The sequence below is a fragment of the Pristiophorus japonicus genome, chromosome 21, assembly GCF_044704955.1.
Source record: "Pristiophorus japonicus isolate sPriJap1 chromosome 21, sPriJap1.hap1, whole genome shotgun sequence".
NCBI classification, from domain to species: domain Eukaryota; kingdom Metazoa; phylum Chordata; class Chondrichthyes; family Pristiophoridae; genus Pristiophorus; species Pristiophorus japonicus.
Window position 1 is genome coordinate 84411564 of NC_091997.1, and position 26954 is coordinate 84438517.

The 26954-nt window shown below is 46.3% G+C and overlaps 1 long non-coding RNA gene across 1 annotated transcript in view; it reads right to left on the minus strand.

The window, feature by feature from the left end:
- Positions 1-1989: 1989 nt before the first annotated feature.
- The window catches only part of LOC139234156 (uncharacterized), a 46258-nt gene continuing 21293 nt past the window's right edge, over positions 1990-26954 (minus strand). Inside the window, exons 3-4 of the long non-coding RNA XR_011588286.1 lie at positions 2613-2785; positions 1990-2213 (exon numbers count right to left, since the gene is read on the minus strand). This is a non-coding gene — a long non-coding RNA (uncharacterized lncRNA). The remainder of the gene's footprint in view (positions 2214-2612; positions 2786-26954) is intronic.

Consider the following 26954-nt stretch of genomic DNA (forward strand, 5'->3'; position numbering starts at 1 on the left):
GCAGTCCTAGCTCTGTGTGTTAGAGAGAGGACATTTTGTGATCAAGTTTTAGATTAAGTTATATCTAAAATGGTATTAGTTATAGCATATTTATACTAAGCTATATGATGTTGCTTTCACAATATCCTGTGAAATGTCATTTGTAATAATGCATAATCTTCACGTTTTCAGATAAGCTAAAATTCAAGAGATTTATTTTGGTGACATTTAATGTTGCCAGCTCTGGACATATTGGGAACATAGGAACAGGAGTAGACCATTCAACCCCTTGAGCCTGTTCAATGGGATCATGGCTGATCTGTGACCTAACTCTCTTTGACCCATAAAAGGCTGCAGGGTGACTTGGACAGGTTAGGTGAGTGGCAAATGCATGGCAGATGCAGTATGATGTGGATAAATGTGAGGTGATCCACTTTGGGGGTACAAACACGAAGGCAGAATATTATCTGAATGGTGGCAGATTAGGAAAGGGGGAGGTGCAATGAGACCTGGGTGTCATGGTTCATCAGTCATTGAAAGTTGGCATGCAGGTATAGCAGGCGGTGAAGAAGACAAATGCTATGTTGGCCTTCATAGCTAGGGGATTTGAGTATAGAAGCAGGGAGGTCTTACTGCAGTTGTACAGGGCCTTGGTGAGGCCTCACCTGGAATATTGTGTTCAGTTTTGGTCTCCTGACCTGAGGAAGGACGTTCTTGCTATTGAGGGAGTACAGCGAAGATTCACCAGACTGATTCCCGGGATGGCGGGACTGACCTATGAGAAGAGACTGGATCAATTGGGCCTGTATACACTGGAGTTTAGAAAGATGAGAGGGGATCTCATAGAAACTTAAGATTCTGATGGGACTGGACAGATTAGATGCAGGAAGAATGTTCCCGATGATGGGAAAGTCCAGAACCAGGGCACACAGTCTAAGGATAAGGGGTGAGCCATTTAGGACTAAGATGAGGAGAAATTTCTTCACTGAGAATTGTGAACCTGTGGAATTCCCTACTGCAGAGAGTTGTTGATGCCGGTTCATTGGATATATTCAAGAGGGAGTTAGATATGGCCCTTACGGCTAAAGGGATCAAGGGGTATGGAGAGAAAGCAGAAAAGGGGTACTGAGGGAATGATCGGCCATGATCTTATTGAATGGCGGTGCAGGCTCGAAGGGCCTACTCCTGCATGTATTTTCTATGTTTCTATCCCTTAATACCTTTAGTTAACATAAAACAATCGATCTCCGATTTAAAATTAACAACTGATCTAGCATCGATTGCTGTTTGCGAAAGAGAGTTCCAAACTTCTACCACCCTTGTGAGTAGAAATGTTTCCTAATTTTACTCCTGAAAGATCTGGCTCTAATTTTTAACTTATGGCCCCTAATCCTAGAATCCCCAACTGGCGGTAGTAGCTTCTCGTCTCAGCTGTGGCTCAGTGGGTAGCACTCTCGCCTCTGAGTCAGAAGGTTGTGGGTTCACTGGAGTACAGAAATCTAGGCTGACACCCCAGTGCAGTGCTGCACTGTCGGAGGTGGCGTCTTTCGGATGAGACGTTAAACCGATGCCCTGTCTGCTCTCTCAAATGGATGTAAAAGATTCCATGGCAGTATTTAGAAGAAAAGCAGGGGAGTTATCCCTGGTTTTCTGGCCCATATTTATTCCTCAATCAACATAACAAAAACAGATGATCATCACATTGCTATTTGTGGGAGCTAGCTGGGTGCATGTTGGCTGCCGTGTTTCCTACATTACAACAGTGACTGCACTCCAAAAGTACTTCATTGGCTGTAAAGTGCTTTACTGTAGAAACCCAAGTCTTTACTTACTTACTTACCCTATCTGTTCCATTAGTATCTTGAAAACTTTGATCAGATCACCCCTTAACTGTCTAAATCAGTGGCTCTCAACTATTTTGTATTCGCGGCACACTTTCGAATACTAGATTTTTTGGTGGCACACTTGAAGGGATTAAAAGGTGAACACAGATTTAAAAAAAAAATCAAGTTTCAGAAAATTTAAAAAACATTTTATTAATCACAGTATATGAAGATATACAACATTGTACACATGTATATTATTACAGGCAACTCTCAATTATCCAGGTCCCTCGGGGATTGGGCTATGCCGGGTAAGCGATTTCTCCGTTGGAGCGATTGACATTCTAAATTTAAAGCCCGATGCCTTCCCGGGCCGAAATTTTAAATCCCGTTCGTGGTTTCCCATTGGATCTGTGTGCAGATAATAGACAGTTGCCTGTAATTATTTTTTATTCTGAATGTAACGATAAAATAATAATCTATAATAATTCCTCACGTTAATTATAGATTAATTAGTATTTTAATGTGATACTTGAGCTTGACTTTTAATTATGTCACTAATATTAGGGCGTATAATCGATAAGGAGACTCTCACTTAGTGTTCAAGTTCGCTAAGGTTGAAAACTGCATCAGAATTATCAAGGCTTTTTTTTGATATTGCAGGATATTCTTTAATAGAAATGCAGAACGCACCAAGAGACATATCTGAACGTTTCATTTTAAGGCCCGGTCTGTAGAAATTGAAGTCAATTCTTCTTGCAATGTAAAATCAAAATCTGATGTACTAATTGGAGAAAATAGATTTCTTACCCAATCATACTTCTCTACATCCAAAGATGGAAAGTATTTTTTGATGTTGTCTTCCAGTGATGCCAAATGCTCTATCACGATAGGAGCAACCTTTTTAATACTGTGATTTGATATCAAAGGGAACATTTCAAGATTTTTTTTCTGTTGCTCTTTTTCCAACTAGAAATGTTTTTCTGAAAAGATAATAGCTTGTCTGTAGAGGTGAGAATGTTTTCATTTTGCCCTTGCATACTGGTATTAACGCTTTTAAGACAATTAAATATACCTGCCAAATATGCTAACTTAGCACACCACATTTGACTCTTAAGGTATTTGCAAAAGGTATTGTTACCTTCTCTTTCAAAAGATACTGACAATTCTTCTTTAAGTTCAAATACACGACATAAGACTTTCCCCCTTGAAAGCCATCTTACCTCTGTATGCAAAAGTAAACATTCGTGCTGTGCATCCATAGCTTTGCAGAGCTGTTAAAAAAGCGAGTTTTTAAAGGTCTTGATTTTATATAATTTACAATATTAACAACTTGATCTAACACAGATTTTAATTCTAGCGGTAATGTCTTTGCAACAAGTGCTTCTCTATGCAAAAAGCAATGGGTGAGTAATATATTTGGATTATGTTTTTTTGTGAGAGTAATGAATCCTTTGACACATCCCACCATAGATGGAGCACCATCTGTGTAGATTCCAACACATGAGTCCCATGAAATTTTCACATCTTCTAAATATGAGTTCACAGAATCAAATATGTCTTGACTCTAGTATTTTCTGGAAGTTCTCTACAGCACAGAAATTGGTTCACTATCTCGTTTTCATGAATGAAGTGAACAAATGCTAATAATTGTGCTTTACCACTAATGTCGGTTGACTCGTCTATTTTGCAAAGCAAAATTCGAATTTGTAAGTTTCCCAGCTACATTTTCTTCAATGTTAGGTGACTTATCATTTATCTTTCTCTGAATTGTATCGTCAGACAGTGGAATTTTTGAAATTTCTTGTTCCGCTTCATCAAGCATTATTTTGACAACTTTATGACATGCAGGCAAAATAAGTGACTCGGCTATAGTATGAGGCTTCATTTTCTGCGCTATTAATTCAGCAACTTCATCAGCAATTTGAATGTTAATCTGACACCTTAACATTTGTTTCAAAATATTCACTTGTTTGATTGCGTTGTCATCAATCTCCTAAAATAACTCTAATCTTTTTTTGTTGCAAGATGTGCATGTTTTGTAGTTTACTGGGAACCATTGCACCGTTTGACAGTTTTTCGCCGCACACAACACACAGTGGAATGGGGCATTATTCTTCTCCTGTCCATGAAAAACCGAACCTCAAATAATCCTCCATATATGGACGATGAATATTGGATTTTTTTAGGATTTGGTTCGGCGTTGTACTGCCGTTGGTTGTAGGCTTACTAGCGCCACTTGTAGTGGCACTGTCATTGATATCTCCTTGCTCATTTTTACGTTTTTTAGGTTGAATTTGTCCATGGGGGGGGGAGGTGGGGAAACAAACTTTATTCGTCTGAGTGATCTAAACTCCAGACAGACACGGACTGAGTCTTCCAATTTTCAAACTCCAGAGAGTCCAGACAGAAACAAACCTAGAGTTGAACAGGAAGTTTTCATTTTGACTGGTCAAGATATGCTAAAAGCCAACTCTCAAAAATCGAAGGAATCGCTAGGGCGGCTAGGCCAGGTCAAATTGAATGCCGCTTACATCAAAGGAGCTGCTAATTGGCGCTATGTCAGGTCAAAGATGCCGCCAGTCCCGGCTGCAGATCAATAAACAAAAATAACAAAGTATAAATAAGAATATGGTTAAATGTAATTAAATAGTTTGTGACATTTTATTATTAAAAACTATACTTTTTGCTGCATATGTGTTAGACTCTTCTTTCATTTCTTTCATCCAAATTAATAATCAAATTTTAAGCTTTTCACATGAACAATTTAATACTATTTTGGATTGGGGGTGGGGGTGGCCATGGCTCGCTCACTCACTCACTCTCTCTCTCTCTCTCTCACACACCAGTAATGGGAGAGAGGGGCGGTCAAGTACTCAAAGGAAAAACATTTTGCCAAAGGATTCTGTTCTGAGTATGGACATTTAAATTGTTTGTGTGTTGTCTCTTGTCATTATTACTTGTACAACTCTAGAACATAGTTTTTTTTGTTAATAGAGATTAATAGATCGTTATTTGTCAATATTGGCAATGTTTACTACAGCAGTGGCGTCATAAATATAGGTAGATGAGATATGTGTCTGAATTTCTCTCTCTCCCCTCCCCTTCTGTTTGAGTTAAATGGTTTGTGTTTCATTGCGAACTCAACTAAAGTCCACCATACTTTTATACAATTTAGTGGCACACCTGTGAAGGGTTCATGGCACACCAATGTGCCACGGAACACCGATTGAGAACACTGGTTTAAATTTTGGGCAATACAACCCTAATTTGTGTAATCTCTCCTTGTAACTTAACCCTTGAAGTCTGGGTATCATTCTAGTAAACCTATGCTGCACTCCCTCCAAGGACAATATATCCTAAGGTGTGGCGCCCAGGACTGCTCAGTGCTCCAGGTGTGGTCTCACCAGGGTTTTGTACAGCTGCAGCATAACTTCTACCCCCGTTGTACTTTAGCCCTCTCGATATAAAGGCCAGCATTCCATTAGCCTTTTTGATTATTTTTTGTATCTGTTCATGACATTTTAATGATCTATGAACTCCCATGTCTCTTTGGACATCCACTGTTTTTAAGCTTTTCACCATCCTATATCTTTTAGGTTCAAAGTCGATGACCTCACATTTGCTTACATTGAAATCCATTTGACAGTTTTACCCATCCACATAATCTATCAATATCCCATTATAATTTTATATTTATTCGTTCCTGGGAATGTGAGTCCCTGTCCCCGATTCAACATTAGTTTCTTTGGAATTTCTGGCATGCTATCCTCTTTTATTACTGATGCAAAGTAATTATTCAACATGTCTGCCATTTCCCCATAGTCATTGACAATATCATCACTTTCAGTTTTTAAGGGGCCAACATTGCTCCTCTTTTTCCCAATGTAACTATAAAAATGTTTTTGTATTGATTTTGATATCCCTTGCAAGTTTTTCATACTCCTTTTTTTGTAGTTCTCACGTTTTGTGACCCTTAGCTCTTGTTTATCTTTCCCATTCACCAGGATCTGTACTATTTGTGTATGCCCTTTTCTTTAGTTTTATGCTGTCACTTACCCAAGGGGCAAGAGCTCTACTTACCATGGACAACTTAAGAGGTATGTATCATCATAGGCAGTCCCTTGGAATCCAGAAAGACTTGCTTCCACTTTTAACATGAGTTCTTAGGTGGCTGTACAGTCCAATACGAGAACCACAGACTCTGTCACAGGTGGGACAGATAGTCGTTGAGAGAAGGGGTGGGTGGGACAGGTTTGCTGCACGCTCTTTCCGCTGCCTGCGCTTGGTTTCTGCATGCTCTCGGCCACGAGACACGAGGTGCTCAGCGCCCTCCTGGATACACTTCCTCTACTTAGGGCTGTTTTTGGCCAGGGACTCCCAGGTGTCAGTGGGGATGTTGCACTTTATCAGGGGGGTTTTGAGGGTGTCCTTGTAACGTTTCCGCTGCCCATCTTTGGCTCGTCCACGGCAAACGAGCCAGAGTAGAGCGCTTGCATTGGGAGTCTCGTGTCTGACATGCGAACTATGTGGCCTGCCCAGCGGAGCTGATCAAGTGTGGTCAGTGCTTCAATGCTGGGGATGTTGGCCTGATCGAGGACGCTAGTGTTGGTGCGTCTGTCCTCCCAGGGGATTTGTAGGATCTTGCGGCGACATCGTTGGTGCTATTTCTCCAACGACTTGAAGTGTCTACTGTACATGGTCCATGTTTCTGAGTCATACAGGAGAGCGGAAATTACTACAGCCCAGTAGACACTGAGCTTGGTGACAGTTTTGAGGGCCTGGTCTTCAAACACTCTTCCTCAGGCGGCTGAAAACTGCACTGGAGGCGGTGTTGGAACTTAGATGCTTTGACATCGACATCGCAGCCCTAAGCGAGACCGGCGGGCAGGGGAAGGCCAGGAACAAGGTGGAGGTTACACCTTCTGGAAAGGGAAACCAGAGGAAGAGCGCTGCCTCCACGGAGTCGGCTTCACCATTAAAAGCAAGCTGGTCGACCGCCTTAACGACTACCCCTACGGTACTAACGAACGCCTCGTGACTCTTCGACGCGTCCTATCCCGGAACCAATGTGCCACAGTCATCAGTGTGTACACCCCGACACTCGATGCAACAGATGAGGCCAAAGAGGGTTTTTACTCCAACCTCAAAATCCCTGTCGTGCGTCCCCATGGACGACAAACTGATCCTCCTTGGTGACTTCAAAGCCAGGGTTGGTAAGGACACAGACCTCGGGCGTCGTGATTGGCAGAGAGGGGTTAGGGAATGCCAAGTCCTGCGGTACCCTACTCCTGACAAAATGTCTAGAGCATGAACTTGTCATCACCACCACCTTGTTCGTCCAGAGCGACAAATACAACGCATCGTGGCAACACCCTCGCTCTAAACACTGGCACCTGCTCAACTATATCATCGTCCGAGCCAGGAATCGCAAGGATGTGCGCATCACCTGTGCCATGACAGGAGCGAGTATAAACTGGTTCTGTATCACATTCTTTTTTAAACATCTCCCACTGATCTGCCGTTTTACCCATGAGCAGATTTACCCAGTTTACTGTGGACAGTTTCTGCCTCATCCCGTTGAAGTCGGCCTTACCTAAATCTGGAATCTTAGCTTTTGAAAGAGAGAAACACAAAACAGCTATGTTGAACTCGATCATGTTATGATGGCTATTGGATCAATTTACATGCAGTTAAGCTGTTAACTAAATCTGAATTGTTACTCATTACTAAATCTAATGTGGCTTGCCCCTTGCTTGCCTCTAGGACATGTTGTAGAAAACTATCCCGGACAGAAATTCACTATCTTTCTGACAGGTGCAAGTCTGCTTTTCCCAATCTATACAAAAGTTAAAATTCCCCATTAAAACCACTCTGCCTTTGCTAGATGCTTGTCTAATCTCTGCATTTATACAATCTAGCATTTCACAGCTGCTACCAGGAGGCCTATACACAACTCCCACTACCATCTTTGGATTGGATGTCACTAAAATCCAGATCGCTGCTTGGAGCCTGGATAGGTACAGCAGGAGCGGCGAGGTCAGGACGAAGGAACGACGAGAGATTGCAGAGTGATGTGATCGGGGCCCAGGAGAGGCGAGGGTCCAGGGGCAGCACGGGCCAGCCCACACTGCGATATGTGTGCGCACTAGGTTCCTGCAGCGGAGCTCATCGCCAGTCGTCTTGGTTAATCCTTGCCACCGGCCCAAGACCTAGCTCTGTCAAGCCCGTGTGCAACGGCCACCACACGTTAAAAAAAATCCACGCGCAGGCATCTTCCACCCTTCAATATGTAGATTGAAACTCCTGTGAACTCATCTGTTTTTGGCATGGAAGCAAGTCATCCTCCTTGAGGGACATCCTTTCCTTTTCTTAATTCAACCCATAAGGTCTCCACTGGCTGTTTACTTCTCTTCAAATCCTCTCATCATTGAAGTGATTTCATCCTTAATCACTAAGGCCTCTGCCATTTTCCCTATCTGTCCTGTAGACTACTTAACCTGGTATATTTAGTTGCCAGTCCTGACTGTTTTGCAGTCATGTTTTAGTAATGGCTACCGTGTCATACCCTCCAATTTGAATTTGTGCCTGCAGTTCATTCAATTTGTTTCTTGCACTCTGCATTTGTATAAAGACCGCTTATTTGGGCCACACACCCTAGCCTGTCCTTCAGCTCCAACGTTTTACTCTTGTTTTGTGTTTCTCTCTCCTGGTTTAATCACTTTACATCTTTTATTTTCTGACACAATTGCTGACTGCTACTCTACTGTCATCCCTTTTGTGTGTTTTTGAACTACTATTTGTACTGCAATTTCCCCTTGAACCCCTTTCTCTCTCTCCCCAGCCCCCCTCAAGACCGGTTCATGTGGAGACCATTCCAAAGGTACAGTTCCTTCCTGTTCCAATACTGGTGCCAGTGTCCCATAAAATGGAACCCCTCTTTCCAACACCACTTCTTTAGCCATGTATTTACTTCCCTAATCTTATCTCTATGTCAATTTGCATGTAATAATCCAGAGATTATAACCCTTAAGGTCCTGTTCTTTAATTTAGCTCCTAGTTCCTGGTACTCCCCCAAACAGGACCTCTTGCCTACTCTTCCCTATTTTTATATCTAATAAACAAAAGTTTACAAATATTTTTTTTTCAAACCACGATCTTTTATTCTCCTATGAATTTTCTCCCGTATTGCTCATAGCAGTGTTCTGTAGAATAGTCCACGCTGACTCTGGGGCTGGAATTCTAGGGCAAGACTTTGTGAGGTGGAGCTGGGCTGAGTCAGATCCTATGCCTATCCTGTGGATATGCCATAACCATGTTCCAAATCCTGTGGTTGGGGCATTTGGTTGATGCAGGTGCCAAATTTCAGTGCAACTGGGGCACCTATCTCCGGTGTGAATCAGGGATTTTGCCACTGCACCTTACCACTTCACAATCAATTGTTTTACTGAGATTCCTGACCGCATTTGCCCTTGTGTCTAACATTGCTCAAGCACAAATGATGCATCTCACATTACCACTCTGTTATAATATGCCCACCTATTTGGGCAAAACCAGGGAAGCAAACACTGATGTAGAGGGACACTTAAGGAGGAAGGGGAATAAACTAATTGGTCTTTTGAATGTTTGTTGATGAATTTGTTCAGAAAGACTATATGACTGCTGCTGTTGGGGTCAAAGATGTTGGGGTGGTAGTGAAAGATTGGGGAAATGAACCCAGCATATGATATGTGGCTGTCACAATATAAAGGGTCCAAAGGTGGGTGGAGAAAGCACAGGAGGTTCAGCAGCAGGCTGACAGCCATGATGTGCAATGATTCTTCACCACAGTCAAGTCCACCTACGGCCCCAGACCCCACTGCTGGCCAAGAACGGGGAGACACATCAAGGACACCGAAGCAGTCAAGGCTCGCTGGAAGGAGCACTTTGAAGATCTCCATAATCGAGAATCTGCCTTTGACACAAGTGTCCTCGACTCCATCCCACAGCATGCTACCAACCACCATCTCAGCAAAACCCCAGCCCTGCACGAGGTAGAAAAGGCCATCCATCAGCTCAAGAACAACAAGGCATCAGGATCAGATGGAATCCCCGCGGAGGCACTAAAGTATGGCAGAGAGGCACAAATGCATGACCTCATCTCTCTCACCTGGAAGGAGGAGTGCAGGCCTGGCGATCTCAGAGATGCCGTAATCGTGACCATCTTTAAAAAATGAGACAAATCCGAATACGGCAACTGCAGAAGAATCTCCCTGTTGTCGGTCACTGGGAAAGTCATCGCTAGAATCCTCCTCAACCGTCTTCTCCCTGTGGCTGAGGAGATCCTTGCGGAGTCGCACTGCGGATTCCGCCCACTACGGGGTACAATGGACATGATCTTCACAGCGCGACAACTGCAAGAGAAATGCAGGGAACAGTGGTACACTCATAATAAAGGATGAAACTGAGCACTGTACAAGGAGCAAGTGTGACCTTAGCTCCTTTAATAAGACTCCAGAGTGCAGGTACCTCGTGGGTGGCCTGCTTATATACTGTGATCCCAAGGGGTGCTGGGATCCCTTGGGACTCCAACAGATGGGCCCTCTGGTGGTCAGGTGTCATGCAGGTTACACAGGGTTAAATACATTACAAACAGCACCAACCCTTGTACACTGGTTTCTTTGACCTCACAAAGGCCTTTGACAATGTTAGCCGCGATGGACAATAGAGCGTCCTCCATTTCGGCTGCCCCCAAAAGTTTGTCGCCATCCTCCGCCTGCTGCACAATGGCATGCAAGCTGTGATCCTGACCAACGGATCCACCACAGACCCAATCCACCACCGGACCGGGGTCAAGTAGGGCTGCGTCATCGTGCCAACCTTCTCGATCTTCCTTGCTGCAATGCTCCACCTCACACTCAACAAGCTCCCCGCTGGAGTGGATCTAAATGATAGAACCAGTGGGAACCTGTTCAACCTTCGTCGTCTCCAGGCTAGATCCAAGACCGTCCCATCCTCGTTGTTGAACTACAGATAATGGACGACGCTTGTGTCTGCACACATTCACGAGCTGAACTCTAAGCCATCATCAACATCTTCACCGAGGCGTACGAAAGCATAGGCCTTACACTTAACATCCGTAAGACAAGTCCATTCTGCGTGCGTAAAAGGATTTAGTCGCCTGTCGAATGGAGCAATGTGTGGAATGCTGAGCAATAGTGCAAATGTCGCCAGCTGAGGCCTGAAAGGAGCCCAATGCATTGAAGGAAAGTACCGCAGTAACCTTAACCTCAACGAGCAGTGCGGTCCTGATGGTACTGGTAGGCAGCAGATCTCTCTTGATGAGCTCGCCTATCTCAGCGACGACCTTTCAGAAGCGCAGCCTCCTAAGGCACGTGTTATCGGACAGGTTCAAGCATGATTGCTTGTCCCTGTAACTGCGCCAGGTGTAAGGTCTCCTCCTCCGCGGCTGTCTGCAGCCTTCAATATACCTTCTCCCAGCTTCAGTCTGCAGCATGTGATTAGTGACCAATACTGGTAGAGAAGTTACAGACCCCATCACTATTGCTATAAATGCCCTAAATTTGTCCTCAATAAATAGAAATGTGAGTAGATATTTACCAAAGAGTCAGCCAGGCCCTTAAAATAACTCACAAATTAATTCTCCTCATAAGCCCCTTCTTGAAGCAGCCTCTCACTTCCTCTGTGTTTCAAAATGCCGTCCGTAGTGCCGAGTCCTGCCAAACAATGCCAGTTGGGAGCAGCTTTTCTCCAGCGATCTTCTCGGCGAGCGATCAGCCCAGCGATGTGCTGAAAGTTGCGGTGGGCGACCTCGGTGTTGTCAAACTCTTGTGTGCCGAAAGTTGGGCCGACGATCTTTGGGCAATGTAACGGCCCATCTTTCCACTTTTAGGGTGAAATGAGTGATAGCCTGCCCTATTTGGGCGATAGATGGGCAATAACCCAGCAATCATCAGGGGAAAGTCTAGCCCAAAGATCCTCCGCCAACCTGACCCCGCCACACAGCACTGCCCCACCGGTCATCAAAATCCACGGCGCAGTCTTGGATAACGTGGACCACTTTCGACATCTCGGGAGCCTATTATCAACAAGGGCAGACATCGATGACAAGGTCCAACACCGCCTCCAGTGCAGCCTTCGGTCGCCTGAGGAAGAGAATGTTCGAAGATCAAACCCTCAAATCTGCCACCAACCTTATGGTTTACAGGACTGTAGTGATACCCGCCCTCCTGTATGGCTCAGGGATGTGGACCATATGCAGTAGACACCTCAAATCACCGGAGAAATACCACCAACAATGTCTCCACGAGATCCTGCAAATCCCCTGGAAGGATAGATGCACCAACGTCAGTGTACTCGATCAGGCCAACATTCTGAGCATCGAAGCACTGACCACACCCTATCAGCTCCGTTGGGTGGGCCACATTGTCTGCATGCCCAACACAAGACTCCCAAAGCAAGCGCTCTACTCTGAACGGCAGGCGATCCCGAGGAGGGCAGAGGAAACGTTTCAAGGACACCCTCAAAGACTCCTTGATAAAATGCAACATCCCCACTGACACCTGCGAGTCCTTGGTCGAAGACCACCCTAAGTGGAGGAAGTGCATCCGGGAGGGCACCGAGCACCTCCGGTCTCGTCGCCGAGAGCATGCAGAAACCAAGAGCAGGCAGTGGAAGGAGCGTGCGACAAACCAGACTCCCCACCCACCCTTTCCCTCAACCACTGTCTGCCCCACCTGTGACAGAGACTGTAATTCCCGTATTGGACTGAACAGCCACCTGAGAACTCACTTTTAGAGTGGAAGCAAGTCTTCCTCAATTTCGAGGGACTACTTATGATGATGATGACCTGGACTTCAAGGGTTAAGTTATGAGGTGAAATTACACAAATTAGGGTTGTATTCCCCAGAATTGAGAAGGTTAAGGGGTGATCCGATTGAAGTTTTCAAGATATTAAGGGGAGCAAATAGTAGAGATAGAGAGAAACTATTTCACTGATAGGAGATTCTAGGACTAGGGGGCATAGTCTAAAAATTAGAGCCAGACTTTCAGGAGTGAAATTAAGAAACACTTCTACACGAAAAGAAGATTCGAACTTTCTTCTGCAAACGGCAATTCATCATTGGTCAATTAATTTTAAATTGGAGATTGGTAGCTCTCTGTTAATTAAAGGTATTAAGGGATATGGGCCAACAGTGAGGGTGTGAAGTTAGGTTGTAGACCAGCCATGATCTCATTAAATGGCAGTACAGGCACGAAGGGCTGAATGGCCTACTCCTGTTCCAAGTATCGGTAAAAAGTGACCATGAAGTTATTGGAGTGTTGTAAAAACCCAATTGGTTTACTGATGCTCTTTAGGGAAAGAAACCTGCAGTCCTTATCTGATCTGGCCTATATGTGATGCCAGTGATTAACTCTTAACTGCCCTCTGAAGCGACCCAGATTACACTCCTTTCATGGTAGTTAAAATTTAAATCCTCCCTCCACAACCAATAGCAATGCTGAACACAAAAGCACGTCACTTACCATTACATTAGGGCAAATGTTGGGTAATGTGTTGTAATGTATTCCCTTTATTTGCACTTCATTTCAACACACCCTTCAATACACCATCCACATTTGAGTTCTGCCACACAATTAAAAGTACCCGAGCTTCACGTATTCTGGATCATCCGTGGCCCAGTGGGTAGCTCCCTTGCCTCCGAGTCAGAAGGTTGCGGCTTAAAGTCCCATTCCACAAACTTGAGCACAAATTCTAGGCCGACACTCCGGTGCTGCGCTGTCAGAGGTGCCGTCTTTTTGATATGTTAAACCCTCTATGGTGGACCTAGGTCATCAAGTGAAGAGGCCAGATTAGTCGACGTATTTACTGAGGCGTACGAAAGCATAGGCCTTACACTAAACATCCATAAGACAAAGGTCCTCCACTGGCTTGTCCTCGCCGCACAGCACTGCCCCCCCCAGTCATCAAGATCCACGGCGCGGCCCTGGACAACGTGGATCATTTCCCATACCCTTATCAACAAGAGCAGGCATTGATGACAAAATTCAACACCGCCTCCAGTGCAGCCTTCGACCGCCTGAGGAAAAGAGCGTTTGAAGCCCAGGCCCTCAAAACTACCACCAAGCTCTCATGGTCTACAGGGCTGTAGTAATACCTGCCCTGCTGTATGGTTCAGAGACATGGACCATGTACAGTGGACACTTCAAGACGCTGGAGAAATAGCACCAACGATGTCTCCGCAAGATCCTACAAATCCCCTGGAGGACAGACGCACCAACATTAGCGTCCTCGACCAGGACAACATCCCCAGCATTGAAGCACTGACCACACTTGATCAGCTCCGCTGGGCAGGCCACATCGTTCGCATGCCAGACACGAGACTCCCAAAGCAAGTGCTCTACTCGGAACTCCTTCACGGCAAACGAGCCAAAGGTGGGCAGAGGAAACGTTACAAGGACACCCTCAAAGCCTCCCTGATAAAGTGCAACATTCCCATTGAAACCTGGGAGTCCGTGGCCAAAGACCCCCCCTAAGTGGAGGAAGTGCATCCGGGAGGGCGCTGAGCACCTCGAGTCTCATCGCCGAGAGCGTGCAGAAATCAAGCGCAGGCAGCGGAAATAGCGTGCGGCAAACCTGTCCCACCCACCCCTTCCCTCAACGACTATCTGTCCCACCTATGACGGGGACTGGTTCTCGTATTGGACTGTTCAGCTACCTAAGGACTCATTTTAAGAGTGGAAGCAAGCCTTCCTCGATTCCGAGAGACTGCCTATGATGATGATGGTGGACCTAAAAGATCCCATAGCACTATTTTGAAGAAGAGAAGAGAAGTTCTCCCCAGTGTCTTTGCTAATATTGTTCTCAAATTCAATTGATGAACTCAGTGGTGCTGAAATTCTGCAAGGTTCTTTGGCAGGAGACTGACAGAACTTCCTGGAACGTGGTGGAGACATAGGTTATGCCAGGTCTCAGCTGTTTCCCCGGGGATTACACCGGGAGAGCTCCCATGGAATTTAAGGGCCAGTGTTTACAAGAAAATCCTGGGAAGTGCGTGGAAAAGTTCTTTGCCCATATTTCTGCATCCCTCACTGAACGTAGACTGAGAAAAATCTGCCCTCTTAGTTTTTTTCTTAGAATTATTTTACCATTGTGTAGTCATGGTGACGGTCTCATTATATATAATGTAAGATCCTGTATGTTTGATATGAGAAATTGTACAACTTTACCAATTTATATTAATTTGAAAAAAAAATGCTTTCAATGAATAAAGAGTTTATGACTGTTGTAATGTGATTCTGAGAACAACCATAACGTGCGAGCCACTAGAGTTTTTCGGTGTTAGTTGTTTTAATTGTGCAATGGAAAATCGATTTACAACATCCTTTTGTAGGCCCATTTCTATCTCCTATACAGTAACAGCCTCAAAACAGCAGCAACATGCTTCTGCTATTGAATTTTTGCACTATGAAGAAAACTGCCCAGACTGGGCAGCCGACTTTCGTATATAAAGGACTTGCTGAGCTCTGCAGGGTTGGATCTTTGAGTGAGTGTACAAAATCCACTCAAACTGTACCATTTGGACAGAAAATTGTGGACAAGCAGCGCGCAATTTTGCGACATAGGATCTCGACGTATGCCAAGGAACTATACTGCGTACAGTTTTGGTCTCCTTATTTCAGGAGGGATATACAGGTTGAAATCCGGAAACCTCGGGACTGAGACCGCTTCGGATTCGGGTATTTCCAGATTTTGGAACGTCTTTGCCTGGGCCGAGGTAGGTGGGGTTGGGCAGCCAAGGTAAGGGGGAATTGGGAGGGAGCCGGGGCCGGGGCGAAGTCGGGCCGCCGAGGGTTGGAGCAAGGTAGGGCCGGAGTGAGGTCACGCTGCCGAGGGCCGGGGCGAGGTCGGGCCGGGCCAGAGTGAGGTCGGACTGCCGAGGGCCGGGGCGAGGTCGGGCCGCTGAGGGGGCGGGGGCGAGGTTGGGCTGCTGAATGCCGGGGCGAAGTTGGGTTGCCGAGGCGGGGGGAGTCCGGATTTTGGAACATTTTCCAGTTTCCGAACAACTCTGCCACGAATCGGCCCGGATTCCGGAACATTCCGAATTTTGGAACTCTGGATTTTGGACGCACAACCTGTACTTGCATTGGAGGCAGTTCAGAGAAGGTTCACGAGGTTGATTCCTGAGATGAAGGGGTTGTCTTATGAAGAAAAGTTGGGCCTATACTCATTGGCGTTTAGAAGAATGAGGTGCTCTTATTGAAAAGTATAAGATTCTGAGGGGGCTCGACAGGGTAGATGTAGAGAGGATGTTTCCCCTCGCGGGGGAATCTAGAACTAGGGGGCATAGTTTCAGAATAAGGGATCGCCCATTTAAAACGGAGATGATTATTTAAATGGAGAAAGATTGCAAAGTGCTGCAGTACAGCGGGACCTGGGGGTACTTGTAAATGAAACACAAAAGGTTAGTATGCAGGTACAGCAAGTGATCAGGAAGGCCAATGGAATCCTGACCTTTATTGCAAAGGGGATGGAGTATAAAAGAAGGGGAGTCTTGCTGCAGCTGTACAGGGTATTGGTGAGGCCACACTTGGAATACTGTGTGCAGTTTTGGTTTCCATATTTAAAAAAGGATATACTTGCTTTTCGAGGCAGTTCAAAGAAGGTTTACAAGGTTGATCCCAGAGATGAGGTTGTTGACTTATGAGGAAAAGTTGAGTAGGTTGGGCCTCTACTCATTGAAATTCAGAAGATTGAGAGGTGATCTTATCGAAACTTATAAGATTATGAGGGGGCTTGACAAGGTGGATGCAGAGAGGATGTTTCCACTGATGGGGGAGACTAGAACTAGAGGGCATGATCTTAGAATAAGGGGCCGCCCATTTAAAACTGAGATGAGAAATTTCTTCTCTCAGAGGGTTGTAAATCTGTGGAATTCGCTGCCTCGGAGAGCTGTGGAAGCTGGGATATTGAATAAATTTAAGACAGAAATAGACAGTTTCTTAAACGATAAGGGGTTATGGGGAATGGGCAGGGAAGTGGAGCTGAGTCCATGATCAGATCAGCCATGATCATATTAAATGGCGGAGCAGGCTCGAGGGGCCACATGGCCGCCTGCTCCTATTTCTTATGTTCTTATGAGGAGGAATTTCTTCTCAGGGTCATGAATCCTTGGAATTCTCTACTCCAGAGAGCTGTGGAAGCTGGGTCATTGAAGATATTTAAGGTAGAGATAGCCAGATTATTGAACGATAAAGGAGTCCAGGGTTATGGGGAACGGGCAGGGAAATGGAGTTGAGGCCAAGATCAGATCAGCCAGGATCTTAATTGAATGGAGGAGCAGGCTCAAGGGGCCAAATGGCTTACACCTGCTCCTATTTGTTGTGTTCTTCTGTTTCTGAAAAACCAAAAGAAAATTCATTATAAAGGTTTGTAGTACTTGGTTCACTTCAGACCATTCAAACTCTTGTTTAAATGCATATGCAACAGACTTGTTAACCCCATAATAGATCTGTTTAAGATTTGTGCCTGACTTGAATCTTAAATTGGTTCAGCAAATCAACAGGCCCTTTAGAAATTACACAATAGCCCTGGTCTGTAAACTCAGGGATATTAGCTGCAAAGGTTCCATATTGTATTGTTCCTTGTTGCTGCTCATCTTCGTTACACAAAAGCCAACCCAGCACTTTGCCAATGGGGAGCAATAGCTCCCTGCATATGACTCTTCGCAAACCATCTACACAAGAGTCCTAACATCAAAATCATCATGTAATGTAATGGGAGAAGTCGTGGCCAGGACACAAAGATGGTGCTCCATGCGCTCAGTCACTTGCTGACATCTTCATAAATGTGCTGTGCCCACAACTACCATGAGACAATCACGTCAGGAGATGGGCCGGCTCTACCCAAACAGTTCACATGTGAGGAGATGGTACTTTTCCCTTGACAAACCGAAATCCATACAGGGTGCTGGCAAGGGTAAGTTTGGAGTCAGAGGGGTAAATCTTGACTATGTGATAGTATAAAATGGGTGATAGTGAGTTGGCAGCCTGTATTACACCTCCCGATTTTTATTTCCATCGGGGGTCGGGTGGCATTGAAGACGTGTCTCCACATACTGGTGTGGTCTGTACATTTGGGTCCTGTGGAATCACCAAGAATGCATATAGCTCCTGATGTGTCTTTGCAGCTGAAGGTGGTATAACCATGATGAACTCTTCCTTATCTGGGCCAGAAATTGCGGCGTCCACAAAAAGGGCTTCATAATGGAGGAAAAATAAACGGTGCAGATGTACAATGTAGCAAAAGTTGATTAGCTACAAAACTTCAAAAAGCGCCAAACCCAACAAGCCATCTTTGAGAGAGCCTCCTAAGCAGGCCAGGATCAGTTTCTAACAGATGTGCCCATGGGTGAGGAGGTCACTGAGTGCAGAGCAGAACCCAGTCCAGAAATTTGGCTTGGAACACGATCGCCATAATTTAAATATTGAAAAGTGAGTTATGCAGATCTACTTTTTGCCACCAAGCTTGTGCCTCAAAGTCCGGTGCACACGCTGGTTGGATTTCACAAACCCTGTCCACAGAGCCTCAGAATACTGGCTCCTCCAAACCTAATCTCAGCCTGTGGCGACTTGTTAACTCCAAATATTTCAGCAAATTATTTGGTGGTTTAACATTATTTGTTACTTTATCTCCAGGAAGCAACTTTTGGGCGATGAAATGTTTTTTTTTCTTGACCCTGGTAAAAGTTTACCCTGAGACCTGTGGTATGGGTCTGAAATGAGCAGTTGCTAGGCATAAAAATTCAGGTGTGGGAATTGATATTCTCTGCCAGGTATTTTATGTTGTGTATGTATAATTTATGTACTGTAACATTAGACCACTGAATGTATCTTCACACTGTATACACTATACGTGTACCACCAGAGGGTGCTACTGGAGGTAACCAAATATAAAAGGGAGCTCACCTCACTATCCTCACTCAGGAGCTACAATAAATGGACTAAGTCACAACAGTTCAAGTACAATACCTTACCTCGTGGAGTCATTACTAGAGTACTTACACACATAACACCTTGCACAAAAGCTTTAGCATGACTGGAAAGTGGGACCCACTTCACAGCACCACTAAAGCAGTGTATTGTATCCTGTGTTTCTTCTTAGCAGCATGTTTTCGCTACTCTTTTTATTCCCCAATTTTCTCCATTTTTGTTAATTTACTCTCCTGTGTTTGCAGGCATTTGTTGGTTTGTGACTCCACAGACAGTTGCAGCCTGTAATATATAGAGCTCTCCCTTGTGAACTACTGTGGTAATGCAACTACTGCTATAGATAATAAAAGGGTCATGTGATATTGTCACATAATGATAGATTGGAGCCATCTTGTGTGTGTGTGCTTTAGTGATGTCGTAAGAATATATCACATTGGCGACGTAGCATGGGATTTCTGGTTTCCAAAGCTGAAATTTTTGCTGGTGGATGTTACTGCCAACCGACAGAGAGACTTTGAGATGTTCTTTGTGTTATGTAATGATGTGTGTATCGTCCCAGTATCTTAAATGTATTGTAAGTACTATGCCACACCACAGAGGGCGCTGCGGTGGGAAACCCTGGTAGTACCTGTAACAAAGGCTATATAAGGCTGACCACCACACCTAGGAGGCACTCTGGAGCTGAACAATAAAGGACGAAGGTCACAGCAGTTAGACTTACACCAGACCATGTGGAGTCAGTGATTTGTGTGCTACATACACCACATTGGCAATGAGGAAGCGGACGAACTCCACGCAACCATGGCTACTCTGGGCTCGCTAAAGGATTTTACCGTGGGCAATGAATGGGAGGCCTTTACGGAAAGGCTCGAGTACTACTTCACAGCAAATGATCTGACGGAGGACACATACGCAATGAGAGAGAAGCGTAAGGCGATATTGCTCTCCAGTTGTGGAGATGAGGTTTACTGTCTCGTCAGGGATTTGCTGGCACCTGGGAGCGCCAGGGACAAGTCATACAAGGAGCTGACTGAACTCATTCATGACCAGTTGAAACCGAAGGAGAGCATCCTCACGGCCAGATACAAATTTTACCATCACTGCAGACCCGAGGGCCAGGATGTCACCAAATATGTTGCGGACCTCAGGAGACTCGCGGCGCCATGTGATTTTGGGGCACACCTTGATGAGGCTTTGCAGGACGTTTTCGTTATGGGGATTGGCCACGAGGGCCTCCTTCACAAACTGCTGGCCACGGAACCCACAGTCACCCTGACAAAGGCCATCACCATCAGCCGGGCACATATGACCTCGACTTGCAGCACCAAGTAAATAATCCACACAGTCTCGAACCCGGCAGGCACTGTCCACAGGACAGCGCCCACCACGGACAAAACTGCAGAACGTGGCTCTGCCCGGGGCAGAGAGCACGGACCCCGGGTTCCTGGAGCTCAGAGTCCGCCGAGGGGGGCCAATCAAGCAGCACCATGCTGGCGCTGTGGAGGAAGCCATGGGGCTCACCGGTGCAGGTTTGCGGAGTATACGTGCAATACCTGCCACGTTAAAGGCCACCTTCAGCGTATGTGTAAAAGAAATCGGACTCACCATGTGGCTGAGGAGATGGGGGATGATCCACTGTTCAGCGAGGAGCAGGTAGAAATAGATGAGGTGCTTGGACTGTATACGTGTACCGACGATTCGCCCCCAGTGATAAGTGAAGTAAAAATCAACGGAGTCCCAGTGAGTATGGCAGTGGATACGGGATCGGGTCTGTCATTGATGAGTCGGAGAACTTTTGATAAACTGTGGATTAACCCAGCTGCACGACCCAAGCTGGTCCCGGTCACGGTGAAGCTGCGTACCTACACCAGGGAACTAGTACCTGTTCTCGGCAGAGCGATGGTGTAGGTATCCCACCGGGACAAGACGCACGCTTTACCTTTGTGGGCCGTTGCAGGCGATGGGCCGACACTCCTCGGCCGGAGGTGGATGGGGAAGGTCCGTGGGAGCTGGGAAGACTTCATTCCTCCACAGGCTGCTGCTCCCCAGGGTGCTGCCGTGCCCCGGGTCCCCAGAGAGCAGCGCCGACCGAGCTGGAGCTGCAGCCTCAATCCACCCACAGGCAAGTCCCAGGCCTGGACCTCACACCGAGATCCTGCAGCCTCAATCCCCACAGGCAAGTCCCAGACCCGGATCTCACACAGAGACCCTGCAGCCCCAGCCCCCACAGGCAAGCCGCCCTGCACAGATGGGCCTAAGGGGGGTTGGGGGTTGAGCCGGTGGGGCGCTGCGGGCAGGGTGCTGAGGGATCCAGGGGCCGGCGGTTCGGAAGGGCCCCACAGAGGAAGAGGCCCCGCAGAGGAGCTGGTAGCGTAGGTCGGCGGCCATGGCAGCCGCAGGGGAGGCCGCGGGGGACGCGGCAAGTGCGGCCGCTGGAGAGGCCACGACGGCCGCAGGAGAGGCGGCAAGTCAGGTAGCAGCGGAGGGGAGCGGAGGCTGCGACGGCGGAGGGCATCCGGAGTGGCGGAGAAGAAGATGGTGGCGGCATCGTGTTGGAGCTGCAGAGCATCAAAGATGGCGGCGCCCAAGGAGAAGCCTCGTGGAATCCTCCTGCATCAAAAATGGCGCCTTAAAGAGGAAATGCACTCGGGAGTCTTAAAAGGGCCATACAAAGAGGTAGTCCCCACAAAGGACTTCTGTTTGGCAGAGCGAGTCTAAAATGAGCTATGTTAACGTGAGATAGTGAATTTATAATAAGAATTACTTTTTTTATGCTGAATGGCCACTGTATTTGTGTAAAATAATGGATGAAGTACAATTAATGATAACGGCTAACAAGGAAATCAAGGTTCCGCTACCAGTCAATAACCAGTTAATGTACCAGATAATATGTACCATACTAACGCACTGTCTATGCCCACCTGCCTTCCGTTGGACAAGTGTGATGTTATGTAATGATGTGTGTATTGTTGTCCTGCGTCCAGGTGGGGGGGGGGGGGGGAAAGGTGATGTTATGTAATGATGTGTGTATCGTCCCAGTACCTTAAATGTAATGTAAGTACTATGCCACACCACAGAGGGCGCTGCGGTGGGAAACCCTGGTAGTACCTGTAACAAAGGCTATATAAGGCTGACCACCACACCTGGGAGGCACTCTGGAGCTGAACAATAAAGGACGAAGGTCACAGCAGTTAGACTTACACCAGACCATGTGGAGTCAGTGATTTGTGTGCTACATACACCACACTTTGTTTTGCAGCACAGCTAAAAATCCAAGGTAAATTTCAAGAACACTGTTGACATTGCCGGAATCCAGATGGCCGTGCCAATGGGAATAATAGGACACTTGGGTGAGTTCCATGCAAGTACTGTAGATAATAAAAATCATATGATATAGTCACATGATGACAGATTGGAGCCATCTTGTGTGTGTACTTTAGTGATGCCGTAAGAATATATCACACAGCCCTTTGCTATCTCACTCAAGTGCGCATCTTTCATGTGCCAGCATTCATTGCGGCCAGACTATTCAGCTATCACTGCCAAGCTCAATCCTGATCTCATCTACTATTCACACCTATGCACTTTCAAGCATGGATTAGAGAACAGCTTCCAGGAGTGGGAAACCTCACTGATTTCCCAACCCCAGCCCAGAGACTTGGGCTTCTTACAGTGTCCAGTGCCAATCCTACCTGAGGTCAACTGGCTGAGGACAACCAGGGATGCAATCAAGCTTTTACATCTTGCTAATTTTCTCCCTTCCTCTCTGGAGGTTTTCTGGGGTACAGATGCTAGGACTCTAGTTGTTCCCCAAGCGGACATTATTGATGCATGCATCTTAAAGAGTGTCAGCAATATATTCAACCAAGAGGGTGAGGGTGAAGCTGGTCCCAGTTGATCTCCCCATGTTCACTTCTTGAAAGGATGGCTGAATAATGATTGGGAGCAGGAACCCTGCTCAATTTTCTCCTCCCTAAACCAGGATGTTGAGAGCAGTTTCAGCCCCTCTCCCTCCCTACCACCACCCAGGCTGCAATGAGCTAACTTAGCATAGATCAAGGTCTTCATTTTCTGTATGGCTTAGCAACTCACTGGATCCAGGGAGCATAACCATCCAGGTTCTTAAGTGTGTTTTGTTTCAAAGATGTACATTGAGTTAGAAACATAGAAAATAGGTGCAGGAGCAGGCCATTCAGCCCTTCTAGCCTGCACTGCCATTCAATGAGTTCATGGCTGAACATGAAACTTCAGTACCCCCTTCCTGCTTTCTCGCCATAACCCTTGATCCCCCGAGTAGTAAGGACTTCATCTAACTCCCTTTTGAATATATTTAGTGAATTGGCCTCAACTACTTTCTGTGGTAGAGAATTCCACAGGTTCACCACTCTCTGGGTGAAGAAGTTTCTCCTCATCTCGGTCCTAAATGGCTTACCCCTTATCCTTAGACTGTGACCTCTGGTTCTGGACTTCCCCAACATTGGGAACATTCTTCCTGCATCTAACCTGTCTAAACCCGTCAGAATTTTAAACGTTTCTATGAGGTCCCCTCTCATTCTTCTGAACTCCAGTGAATACAAGCCCAGTTGATCCAGTCTTTCTTGATAGGTCAGTCCCGCCATCCCGGGAATCAGTCTGGTGAATCTTCGCTGCACTCCCTCAATAGCAAGAATGTCCTTCCTCAAGTTAGGAGACCAAAACTGTACACAATACTCCAGGTGTGGCCTCACCAAGGCCCTGTACAACTGTAGCAACACCTCCCTGCCCCTGTATTCAAATCCCCTCGCTATGAAGGCCAACATGCCATTTGCTTTCTTAACCGCCTGCTGTACCTGCATGCTAACCTTCAATGACTGATGTACCATGACACCCAGGTCTCGTTGCACCTTCCCTTTTCCTAATCTGTCACCATTCAGATAATAGTCTGTCTCTCTGTTTTTACCACCAAAGTGGATAACCTCACATTTATCCACATTATACTTCATCTGCCATGCATTTGCCCACTCACCTAACCTATCCAAGTCACTCTGCAGCCTAATAGCATCCTCCTCGCAGCTCACACTGCCACCCAACTTAGTGTCATCCGCAAATTTGGAGATACTGCATTTAATCCCCTCGTCTAAATCATTAATGTACAATGTAAACAGCTGGGGCCCCAGCACAGAACCTTGCGGCACCCCACTAGTCACTGCCTGCCATTCTGAAAAGTACCCGTTTACTCCTACTCTTTGCTTCCTGTCTGACAACTAGTTCTCAATCCACGTCAGCACACTACCCCCAATCCCATGTGCTTTAACTTTGCACATTAATCTCTTGTGTGGGACCTTGTCGAAAGCCTTCTGAAAGTCCAAATATACCACATCAACTGGTTCTCCTTTGTCCACTTTACTGGAAACATCCTCAAAAAATTCCAGAAGATTTGTCAAGCATGATTTCCCTTTCACAAATCCATGCTGACTTGGACCTATCATGTCACCATTTTCCAGATGCACTGCTATGACATCCTTAATAATTGATTCCATCATTTTACCCACTACTGAGGTCAGACTGATCGGTCTATAATTCCCTGTTTTCTCTCCCTCCTTTTTTAAAAAGTGGGGTTACATTGGCTACCCTTCACTCGATAGGAACTGATCCAGAGTCAATGGAATGTTGGAAAATGACTCAATGCATCCGCTATTTCCAAGGCCACCTCCTTAAGTACTCTGGGATGCAGTCCATCAGGCCCTGGGGATTTATCGGCCTTCAATCCCATCAATTTCCCCAACACAATTTCCCGACTAATAAAGATTTCCCTCAGTTCCTCCTCCTTACTAGACCCTCTGACCACTTTTATATCCGGAAGGTTGTTTGTATCCTCCTTAGTGAATACCGAACCAAAGTACTTGTTCAATTGGTCTGCCATTTCTTTGTTCCCCGTTATGACTTCCCCTGATTCTGACTGCAGGGGACCTACGTTTGTCTTTATAACCTTTTTCTCTTTACATACCTATAGAAACTTTTGCAATCCACCTTAATGTTCCTTGCAAGCTTCTTCTCGTACTCCATTTTCCCTGCCCTAATCAAACCCTTTGTCCTCCTCTGCTGAGTTCTAAATTTCTCCCAGTCCCCAGGTTCGCTGCTATTTCTGGCCAATTTGTATGCCACTTCCTTGGCTTTAATACTATCCCTGATTTCCCTAGATAGCCACGGTTGAGCCACCTTCCCTTTTTTATTTTTACGCCAGACAGGAATGTACAATTGTTGTAATTCATCCATGCGGTCTCTAAATGTCTGCCATTGCCCATCCACAGTCAACCCCCTAAGTATCATTCGCCAATCTATCCTAGCCAATTCACGCCTCATACCTTCAAAGTTACCCTTCTTTAAGTTCTGGACCATGGTCTCTGAATTTACTGTTTCATTCTGCATCCTAATACAGAAATCCACCATATTATGGTCACTCTTCCCCAAGGGGCCTCAAGAGGAAACCGCCAGAGGGTGGTGGGGGTCTGGAACTCACTGCCTGAAAGGGTGGTAGAGGCAGAAACCCTCAGCGCATTTAAAAAGTACTTGGATATAGAAATCTACAGCGCAGAAGGAGGCCATTTTGGCCTATCGTGTCCGCGCCAGCCAACAGAGAGCCACACAGCCCTCGGTCAGCAACCTATGAACAATGGCGGAAAGGTAAAGAGCACCCAACCCAACAAATCCGCCCCATACAACTGCAACACCCCTTGCACCGAAACATTCTACACACCACCCCAACCGGAGCCTTGTGATCTCCTGGGAGAGGCAAAAACCAGATAAAAACCCAGGCCAATTGGGGGGAGAAAAATTTGGGGAAATTCCTCTCGGACCCAGTTCAAGCAGCGTGAGTCCGGGGCAGCATCGGAGAGGCCTATAAAAAGCACAACAGTTGGCGGAGGCGGGAGTTCGAGCAGCGCGAGTCCAGGGAGGAGGCGGAGAGGCCTATAAAAAGCCCAACAGTCGGCAGAGGCGGGAGTTCGAGCAGCGGGAGTCCGGGGAGGCGTCGGAGAGGCCAGCTGGTGCAGCTGCAGGGGCAGAAGGTAAACAAAGAAGCAGAAAGAAATTGAAAGGTGATGTCACAGCCAAGGGGGTAAGTGAGTCGTAGGTAACCTTTATCATTGTTGTTGCCAAATTAAGTTAATCTAAGGGTTAAGTCGTGGCAGGAGAACTCAAACACGTGTCATGCTCCTCCTGTGCTATGTGGGAACTCGGACGCTTCCAGTGCGGGAAGCGTACTCTGCTGCAGATCCTGACAGACCGCATTGCGGCACTGGAGCTGCAGGTGGATTCACTGTGGAGCGTGCGCGATGCTGAGAATGCCGTGAATAGCACGTTTAGTGATTGGTCTTACCGCAGATAAAAGTTACACAGACAGATAGGGAATGGATGACCAACAGGAAGATCAGTGAAAGGAAGGTCGTACAGAGGTCCCCTGCGGTTATCCCCCTCCAAAACAGATATACTGCTTTGCGTACTGTTGGGGGGGATGACTTATCAGGGCAGGGCAGCAGCAGCCAAGTCCATGGCACTGTGGGTGGCTCTGCTGCACAGGAGGGCAGGAAAAAGAGTAGGAGAGCTATAGTGGTAGGGGATTCTATTGTAAGGGGAATAGATAGACATTTTTGCGGCCGCAATAAAGACTCCAGGATGGTATGTTGCCTCCCTGGTGCAAAGGTCAAGGATGTCTCGGAGCGGTTGCAGGACATTTTAAAGGGGGAGGGTGAACAGCCAGTTGTCGTGGTGCATATAGGTACCAACGATATAGGTAAAAAACATTATGAGGTCCTACAAGCTCAATTTAGGGAGCTAAGAGTTAAATTAAAAAGTAGGACCTCAAAAGTAGTAATCTCAGGATTGCTACCAGTGCCTCGTGCTTATCAGAGTAGGAATCGCAGGATACCTCAGATGAAAACGTGGCTTGAGGAGTGGTGCAGAAGGGAGGGATTCAAATTCCTGGGACATTGGAACCGGTTCTGGGGGATGATGGGACCAATACAAACCAGACGGTCTGCACCTGGGCAGGACCAGAACCAATGTCCCAGGGGGAGTGTTTGCTAGTGCTGTTGGGAAGGGGTTAAACTAATATGGTGGGAGATGGGAACCTATGCAGGGAGACAGAGGGAAGTAGAATGGGGGCAGAAGCAAAAGATAGAA